The sequence below is a fragment of the Lissotriton helveticus genome, chromosome 5_1 (assembly GCF_964261635.1).
Source record: "Lissotriton helveticus chromosome 5_1, aLisHel1.1, whole genome shotgun sequence".
NCBI lineage: Eukaryota > Metazoa > Chordata > Amphibia > Caudata > Salamandridae > Lissotriton > Lissotriton helveticus.
Genome location: NC_136065.1, coordinates 407,478,347 through 407,489,057, shown reverse-complemented (window position 1 = coordinate 407,489,057; position 10,711 = coordinate 407,478,347).

Below are 10,711 nucleotides of genomic sequence, written 5' to 3'. Positions count from 1 at the left end.
TGAGGCGAATATAATAGTGATACCCAAGGAAGGGAAAGACACAACAGAGGCGAAGAACTTTAGACCGATCTCCCTCATTAATGTAGACTGCAAGATCTACGCAAAAATACTAGCCACCAGACTCAACGCATATCTGCCGAAACTCATACACAACTCGCAAGTAGGCTATCTTAAAAACCGCATGTCACACGATAACACGAGACTTCTATGCCACGTAATTAACCACTCCTCCCGTAGCGACAATGCAGCAGTCATAATAGCCCTAGACGCTGAGAAAGCCTTTGATAGAGTATCATGGCCCTTCTTAGACCAGTGTATGGGGAAATTTGGGCTAGGTCCAAACTATAGGAAGATGGTGATGGCCCTATACGAGGACCCCAAAGCAAGGGTGGTGGTCAACGGAGGCACATCAAACATACTCAACCTGGGAAGGGGAACTAGACAAGGTTGCCCCCTGTCACCAGCCCTATTCCTACTAGCCATAGAACCGCTCCTTACGATGATCAGAACTAATGTCGACATTGTAGGGATACCAATAGGGGGAGAGACTTTCAAACTAGCGGCGTACGCGGATGACGTACTAATAGTCACAGAAGACCCAGAGAGATCCATAAAAGCACTGACTGACACCATTGACAACTACGCCCAGGTCTCTGGTTACAAACTTAACAGAGACAAATCTGAATGCAAACCTTTAAACATCCACGCTACAAGAACATTATTAGGAACATCAGGACTAACATGGCAACCAAAACCTATAAAATATCTGGGTATCCTCTTCGAGAGAGACCTAAGAATGACACTGGAACACAACGAACACGCAACAATACAGAAAATAAAGGACAAAGTAGAAGGGTGGTCCCCCAAGTTCACAACATGGTGGGGGAGGATAGAAGCAATAAAAATGATGCTGACACCGATGGTCAACTACATGCTAACCATGCTCCCACTCACTAACACAGAGAGCTTCCACAAGACACTTGACAAGATACTGAACAGCTTCCTATGGCGGGGAAAAAAAACCAGAATAAGCCTACACAAGCTAAGGCTATCGAAAGAACATGGTGGCCTGAACATAACGAATTTCAAGCGATTCCAGATGGCTTGCATAGCTAGACAGGGACTACACTGGCTAGACCCAAGACAGGAATACACCCCAGCATGGCTATCATTTGAGCGCGGTCTACTAAAAGGCATGAACCCTATTACCCTCCTGACAGCCACACGACACCCAGCAGTGAAGGATAACCCCGTCCTCAAGAACACAAAGACAGCTCTTCTGAGCGTCGACAAACTACTGTTAACAAGCATCAGAGGAGGCCAATTTGAATCCCTCTGGCACAACCCCATTTTAAAATACAGAGATAAGGTTCTAGACATGCCTGAGTGGTACAGACATGGCATATCCACGGCCCATGACCTTCAAAGACAGGGCGAGAGCACAACTTTCGATACACTCAAGGAAGCGCACAACCTACAAAACATAGAACTATATAACTTCCTGAAAATAAAAGTAGCAATTAGGAAGGCAAACCTTACAAGCCAGACACCTTCGCTCTTACAGCTTGCAGCCAATCTCAACAAGACAGGACACCAAATAGCACACCTATACAGAGCCCTACGTCCCCAAAACACCAAACTCAATGATAAGGTCACAAACTTCTGGGGGACTTTAGCAGGGAAGGAACTAAGCGAGACCGAAAAGGCAGAATTGTGGAGATCGACCACTAGGAAAAAAATAACTGCTTCACTAAATCAGACCAAATACTGGTTAGTGCACAAGGCATACTGGACACCGGCCCGCCTATCCACCCTGGGAATCCGAGAGAGCGACACATGCTGGAATTGTGACAGTGGAAGGGGGGATTTAGAGCATCTCCTACTCACCTGTCCTCAGATCAAGGATTTCTGGGAAAGAACGGGGAAGCTTATCAATGACATAACTGGAGTAGCCCTACACATAGATTTCCCAAGTCTAGCCCTGGGCTTTGCAGCCCCGTCCATCACAACAACAGAAGACCGTGACCTCATTGACCTACTGTTAACGGCTGCAGTCAAAATAATCCTAAGCAACTGGAAAGACACCACAAAAGCCACACCACAGGAGTGGCTCAACTGGGTCACATTCCTAAGAGGGGCAGATAACATTACAGCGAAACACTCACCGAAAACACACAGACAATCAAACATATGGAGGTCCCTAGACCTCTACCTTTCATCACATAAACCCCCCTAGGCGCAGACACTGGACACCAGATAGCCATCAAGGGACACACGATAGGGACCCACACTCTAATAAAAGAAACCTGCGAGGAAGAACACTCTCCTATCTCCATTCCTACCTCTATCCCTCTCTATCCTCTCTATCGTCCGGGGCTTTATACTCACCAGGCAGCGCAAAGGGGGGAAAGAAGACAACGCCAAAACTCGGAATACGGACTTCTTCTTTTTTGGGACTAGTTGAACTATCCAACCTACGCACCATGGCAAGGAACGAACTATTGCAGGACTATATTTGCTGCATCCCCCCCCCCCCCCCCCCCCCGGCGCCTTCTTCTTTTTCTTTTTCTTTTTTCCTCCTTCTTTCCGCCACTCATGTATGCTCCATGTAAATATATATTTTTTTATATACAATAAAAAATTACAGAAATCAAAAACGAAATCCTACAAAACAATATAGTACTGGCCGTCAGCAATTCATACCCGGACAACGTCGGGACGGGCTGCTAGTATATATATATATAAATATATATATATATTATGCTCAGCTGTCCGTCATTGACCTCTTTCACTCACAGCTGGGTGCTATGAGCGCGGTGGCGGACACCGCGCGGATTTCCAATCCAAAGCTCAATCGCATCCACAACAGAGGCGAAGCACTCGCAGGAACGGTAAACCTAGATTTTATTCGGTTTACAAATGCATATAAAGACGCGTTTCGGCTTGCTGCCTTTTTCAATAGCTGGTACTTGTAGTCATCTCAATGGGCGCTAATCTTACCACAGTGGGTTCCGTTCAACATAAGGCCAATAAACAGTCATAAAACACCCCAGTGGGCCTCCAAAGTGCCCTGAGTACCAGCATGCTCAGTAAAATACCCAACTGGGAGCAATCATTCAAGGCATGCGCATATATGCTGGGGGCAGCACTTCCGTTCACATGCGGCTTTACTCTGAAGAAGAAGCGACTCCGCTTCGAAACGCGTCAGGAAGGAATGAATTTTAACTCTAGATTGTAAAACTGATGTCAATAATTCCTGGTGTCATGCCGCCTTGCTGGAGGCTCGTTCTCGCCTCAGGGCACTTTGGAGTTTTGATTGATTGGCGGCAGCCCGGCCGCAGAGAACCTGCCATCACCGGCTGTGTGGGGTCTCACGAAGTGAAAGACTTCGCATCGTGTAAAAGGCACAGCAGGGAAGCGAAAAATGAAAACATCAGCCGCTACGGTCCGGAGGCCCACTGGGGTGTTTTATGACTGTTTATTGGCCTTATGTTGAACGGAACCCACTGTGGTAAGATTAGCGCCCATTGAGATGACTACAAGTACCAGCATGCTCAGTAAAATACCCACCTGGGAGCAATCATTCAAGGCATGCGCATATATGCTGGGGGAAGCACTTCCGTTCACATGCGGCTTTCCTCTGAAGAAGAAGCGACTTCGCTTCGAAACGCGTCAGGAAGGAATGAATTTTAACTCTAGACTGTAAAACTGATGTCAATAATTCCTGGTGTCATGCCGCCTTGCTGGAGGCTGGTTCTCGCCTCAGGGCACTTTGGAGTTTTGATTGATTGGCGGCAGCCCGGCTGCAGAGAACCTGCCATCACCCGCTGTGTGGGGCCTCACGAAGTGAAAGACTTCGCATCGTGTAAAAGGCACAGCAGGGAAGCAAAAAATGAAAACATCAGCCGCTATGGTCCGGAGGCCCACTGGGGTGTTTTATAACTGTTTATTGGCCTTATGTTGAACGGAAACCACTGTGGTAAGATTAGCGCCCATTGAGATGACTACAAGTACCAGCATGCTCAGTAAAATACCCACCTGGGAGCAATCATTCAAGGCATGCGCATATATGCTGGGGGCAGCACTTCCGTTCACATGCGGCTTTCCTCTGAAGAAGAAGCGACTCTGCTTCAAAACGCGTCAGGAAGGAAGGAATTTTAACTCTAGCCTGTAAAACTGATGTCAATAATTCCTGGTGTCATGCCGCCTTGCTGGAGGCTCGTTCTCGCCTCAGGGCACTTTGGAGTTTTGATATATATATATATATATATCAAGATTTGCACCAAATTCACAAGTATCAGCCAAAACTCTGAGAGAGGAAACATAGTCTTCAACATGGTCTTCAGCTTGTTGTTTGTGCTTAAAAATGCATGACGTTCCAGCATAATTCCAAATACATGTTCCATGGTGCAGGGAAAATAGCTAAACTGTCAAAGCTGCATTGAGGCTGACCTAGACTGCCAAATAAAAGTGCAAAGTTGCAGGCAGGACTGTAACCAGCTGCATCAATGGCAACCAAATGGTTTTCAAACAACCTAAACCAATGGATCCACTTAATAGTAGGTTTGCCAGGTTAACTCAGAAAAGGTGGTGGCTGCGTAATTACAGATTGTTGAGAAGAGACCTTGTCAGAATAATACGATAATAAACAAAACAGTGAATAAATACCTTCCAGCAACACACCAGGGTATTGTGTATTGAACAAGCTGAAGGAAAATATAGATAAAGTATGAACAGCTGTTGAAGAAGAGCGAAGCGATCTAGGGGCTAGGTTAAAACAAAATGTCCCAGGAAGAATACCAGATCCAGCCAAAGGACACACAAAAGCCAAGGATGTGAATGGCAATTGGTTTGGGGCGAGCAGGAAAGACACGCCCCTAAGAGGGAAGCAAGCTGGAGTAGCAAGGAACCAACTGTGGTTCAGCGAGGGTAATACAGGGCTGCAAACACCAGGTCAGTGAATAAACTGGCCAGGTAGCGATGTGTTTAAAACGTCAAATGTAGGTAAAATAGCAGTTGCATGGAAAACAATGAGGAAAAGCGAAGTGTGCAGTAGAAATCCAGGCAAAACCAGTGGGGGGGGGGGGCGGTGTTCAGCTGGCAGCACATATCCGTAGAGGAAGCAGAAAGTAGCAATCCTTTGATTAAACAGTAAATTCCGTAACCAGAAAAATATTTTGTCAGTGGGTCGTAATCGTACACACTAAGCGCTCCTGGACAACACTTTAAATAACAACATAGTGCTCTGTTAGCACAAAACGAGCACAAATTTGAAAATAAACATAGCGCGCTACAATAGCATAATGAGTGCATGGACAGACAGCACGAGCAGCATGCAAACTCCGAGCTGATTATTCTGCATTATATTACAGGGGCTCTCCAAAGATAAGCTACACAATGGCAATTGTGGGCAAGTCCGAGAGCTCCTAAACAGGGGTTAGGGTCGCGAGGGCCTTAGGGACAAGTAGCACAGTCGGTCCGTCTTTACCCAGACGGGCTGCGTATAGTAGGTAGGGCGGCTGGCCCAGTGCATAAAGGTGCTCCTCGCAGTCATGGGCCAACAGCTGGCAGGGACATATTCAAGACTGCTGGGCCTCTCTCAAAGTGGGTATCCAGGGTCTTGATGGCCCTCTGTGGCTACTGTTGGAGTCCCGACTAGTCTCTTCAATGTTGGTCTTGGTTGCAGAGCGTCCGGTACCTCGGGATTGATAATGCATGGCCTCTGGTTGGTCAGTGCCTCCACACTCTGTGCGGATACATATCTGACCTTCGAGAACATGAGTACCTATTCCTGGTTGGTTACTGCATTGGGCTACTACAGGTCGGTGGACTGGACTCTGCGGTTTTGTTGCCTGCAGTCTGCAGTGAGTAGCTCCTCTACTCCGAGGGAGTTCTTGGGCGTTTTGCTGAGGTTAGTAGTCCTCTGGGGCTCTTAGAGGCCACACAGCAGCAGGACAAAACAAAACAGTTCACCTTGATTGTCGTGTCTTGAAGCGACAGGCAGGGGTTTGTGCCAAAACTTCACAGCAGGTACTCAGTTCTCAGGTTCAGCAGCGCTTCTTTATCCTCTTTGTCTTTAAGTCAGTCTAATCTGAAGTTCAGAGTCGAGGGATGCCACCTAAATACTCAATTTAGGAGCATTATGGGGAATACCGCGTAGTAGCTGCCTACTTGTAGGGCGACTACACCCACTAAATAACCACTTCCTATGGGGAGTGGGCATAACCCTGACCCTAATAAGCTTATTCTCTCCAACACAAAATGAAGGATTCTGAAAAGTGGGGTCCACATCAGCTGGCCCACCCTGTGGGCGGTGCTGGATGATTGTGGGGACACCTGCTAATCTAACTAGTTTTCCCGCCCTGGAATGTCCATCATGCTTAGAGGCGGTGTGAACACCTCTGTCCAGAGCAGGCTTTGTTCCTGTACTCCGAGAGCGAAGGCTCTCACCTGGGGGTCAGAAACCTGTCTATGGTGACTGGTCGAGACCAGTCAGTCAACACACTAATAGTCGGTAGGTTTTCAGGGGGCACCTCTAAGGTGCCCTCTTTGTGCATTTATTAATAAATCCATCACTGGCATCAGTGTGGGTTTATTAGGATGAGGTGTTTGTACCAAACACCTTGGGGTAGAGTAAAGCCATCATGTAGCTGTGGAACTCGTAATGATGTGTCCAGCCCATGTACTCGTTATGGCTTCCCTGTGCACTGGTAATATCTAAGGGTGAACTTAGATATCACCGAGGCATATCCTCTCTCACAGATATGCCCTCACATTCGTATAGTACTTCCTGCCTTAGGGCTGTAAGGCCTGTCATAGGGGGACTTACCTATACCACATGTAGTACTGGCCGACATGGCACACAGTAATGTGTGCCATGTTGACTGTTCGGTTTTCTCTGCACCGAGACACGCAGGCTGCAGTGGCAGGTTGCATGAGCTTGGTGAGGAGTCCCTTACGGTGGACAATTTTGGACTGCAGTCCTTAGGGAACCTCCTTCGATCCAATGCACTAGGTACCAGGGGTGCCATTTACTAGGGACTTACAAGGGATCTCAAATGGTTTGCCAATTGAGGAATAATTGTACTGTTTAGGGAAAGAAAACTGGTGCTGGGGACCTGATTAGCAGGAAGCAAGCACACTATCAATCAAAGTTGCACCAGATACCAGGCAAAAGGGGGGTGGGGGCTGCAACAAAAACCCAGTTTCCTACAGTACCCAAGGAACTTGGGGGGATCCACTCCACACATCTGTATATATTAATTGATTATGGTGCCACAGTTAATTTCATGGACATAACTTTAGCCAAGCGATTTGGTATAACAATCTTGTCCAAAGAGAAGGTGGACGAAGTTTAGAACATAGACGGCAGTGCCATTAAATCAGGGCCCCACACTCATTCCACTGAGGAACTGCCATTGCATATGGCGGAAACCCACCAAGAAGTGGTGGGTTTTGATTTGATCCAGTGCCCCAATTCCAAGCAATACTCAGTATACCCTAGCTAGAAAAACAACCCTGGTATTGATTAGACTAAGCATACCATGACATTCGGTCTAGCTTTTGTAGCAAGAATGTTTTGTCTAGTTCCCAGAAGGAGGTAGCGATAACCCCAGAAGTGATACTCAGATTATACCTCCACGCTACCAGGATCACACAGAGGTGTTTGATAAAGTAAAGCCTACGGTCCTCCCAGCACAGCATCCCTACGACTGCTAAATTGAACTCATACCTGGGGCTCAGATACCTTGTCACAGAACATACACCATGACAAAGAAAGATAACCTCCATCTACATGAATACATAGCTGGAATGCTTTTGATTGGTTTTATATGCCCTTCCTGCTCTCTCTTTTTGCCCTTTTTCTTTGGGCCCAAGAAAGGTGGAGAGCTCCGTCCTTGCATTGATAACTAAGCCCTCAAAGATTAGACAATAAAGAACCTCTACATATTGCAGTTGATACAATCTTTACTAGATCAGGTCAAGAATGCTAAATACTTCACAAAACTGGACTTCAGGGGGGACGTACCATTTGGTACGTGTTAGAGAAACAAATGGAAAACCGCCTATGAAACTAAATTTGTTTTATACAAATACTTGGTCATGCCCTTCGGCCTCTGTAATGCCTCAGCTGCATTCCAATTTTTCATTAACAAGACTTTACAGAAATATTTGTATATATGCCCTGTAAACCATATCGATGCCATTCTGATATATTCCGCCTCCACGCAAGGACGCAAAAAGCACATTGGAGCTTTAATACAGAAACTGAAGGATCACAGCTTGTTTGTTAAACTCGAGAAATGTGAATCCAATGTAACTACAGTTTCCTTTTTAGGCTTTGTCTTGTCTGGACAGGGAGTTACTATGGATTCTCGGAAGGTAATGGCAGTGGAAGTTCCTCCAAACTGTTAAGAAGTGCCGAGCTTCCTTGGCTTCATTAGCTTTTATTGAAGATTCATGGATGGATCACTTTTCATCCTTAGCCTCACCTATTATTAGGTTATTGTGCAAAGGTAGGAAGTTTCAGTGGGCAGAAGATGCGGAGAAAGCATTCCAACAGCTTAAAATTGATTTTATTAGCGCCCCCATTCTGCAGGACCCAGATCCCACTCAACCATTTATTGTAAAAGCAGACGGCTCACAAGTAGTAATGGGAGGTATTTTATCCCAAAGAGACAGGGGAACAGGTCAACTACATCCAGTTGCATTATTCTCCCACAAATGGAGTCCCCCTGACACCAATTAGACACTTGGAGATAAGGAGTTGCTGGCCATAAAGAGGACTTTTGATTAATGGCGGCATTACGTGTTGGGTTCCCTACTTAAAGTTACTGTTCTAATGGATCACAGAAAACTGAAGTTTTTTAAATCGGCCTGTGCCCTGTCCATGTGTATTTAGCAATTATTTAGCAATTTTGATTTTGTTATTCAGTTTCAAGCTGGCCGACAATATGGTGAGACAGATGCCCTTTCTCATTTGGGGTACGAGGTACAGGAGCCTACGACAGCATAGCCTTATGTTATACCTCCTGAAAACTGAAGGCGCCTTGTATACTAAAGAGCAGTTCACTCAAGAGGTGGCTATGGCACAGAAAACCAAATTAGCGGAGGCTGTTGCTCATAAACATGGTGGTCGGGGGAGGAGCCAAGATGGCGATCGGAACAGTCGCATAAACGCCTCGCTCCGAGATCCCTTCCTCCCCGCCGCCTATCCTGTCTTTAATCCTGATCGGGGTGTTCCGAATTTGGTTACCTGGGAAGAGCCTTCACTTACCGTCTTTTTCCGGGGCTCTGGCGTGCAGTGGTTTCTGCGTTCTGCTCTTGTAACCTTGCTGGCCTTCCCGGCCCTGACGCCGGGGCCTCGAGTGCTGTGTCTGCCCGGAGGTGTTCGGAGTGCCGGCGGCCCGGAACCGCTGAAGAGACCCGATGGTGGGAGCCTGAGAGCCGCGAGCCGGAAGCGCCGGAGCGGACCCACCCCCGATGGTGGGCCACCCCGCATGCCTGATTGCCTGCCGGCCCGAAGAAGAGAAGCCGCGTTGTCCGGCACCCCTCGGGTGAAAAGCCCACTCCTGTTGATTGTCCCGACTGGGATCCGGTGCAGGGCTCCCCCGAGTGTTGTGGGGAGCACGCCCGTTCTTCTGGTGACTCTCCTTTCTCCGCCGAGCGCCATCCGCCGCGGATCGGCTGTGTGTCCTGGGGCCTCCGGCACTCCTGGTGGGCTTGGCGGCGGATGCGACAATGGCGGCGGGCGATATGCACAAGATGGCGGATGGCCCCTCGGAGTGTCTTCCTCCTGGAGGCAGGGACGTTGCTGCATTTGCTCTCCCCAGACCTCGTTTGATTCGGGCGGCCCCTACACGGAGTACTGTCTTGTTCGCCCTGGGTGCTCTGCGGATCGACCTGTCCTTGCACTGCCGGGACTTGGAGTTACGGATCGCCGCCATGGTTGTTCAGCCATTTTGTGACGCGGTGTCGTCTCCCCGAGTTGGTATTGTTGAGACTTCTCCAGCTGCTGTGCTGGGATATCCGGCTGGGTGTTCGATTCCATGGGATCAAGTGGACCCGGTGCCGATGCAGCAGTATTTCCTACATCCTGATTTCTTTGCTTTGTGCTGGACAGCCCGGACTTTGTGCCTGGCCACGTGGATCTTTGGGTTACTTCTGCATTCTGACTGCTGCCGAGTTTTCCTGGCTGCTTTTTGTTCGCCGAGACGGTGTTCCGTGAAGATCCCACTTGCTTTCCTTGACTGGTATGGACCCACTGTATCATGCTGTTTCCTGGCCGTGGCGGGGTCTGGCAGCTCTGCTTTTCATAGAAGTGGACAGGGGTGATCGTGCCTGGGTGCCTGCGGGACTTTTGTTTTGTTAATTGGCATCTCCGTGCCTCATCATTTGGACAGTTCCTGTCTTCATCCTTTATGTAGGCTTTTCTCAGTATCCTTTTTTGACCTCGACTAGTGATCCGTTATTGCGGGTGGGGTGGTGTTCTGTATTTCGATCGCTGGCTCCCCTCCTCTCTTCTCTCCTTCTCTTCCCTCTTTTTCCTCTCCTTTTATCCCTTTCTCTTTTTTCCCTTCGTTATTATTCCCTTTCTCTTTCTTCTATATTTCGGGTGACTCTGGGCGACAGGCACGCTGTTTAGTGGGATAGGCCATAGCCATTACAGTGATGTAGGGTGGGGGGGGGGTGTTTGTTATTTTAGTTTGTT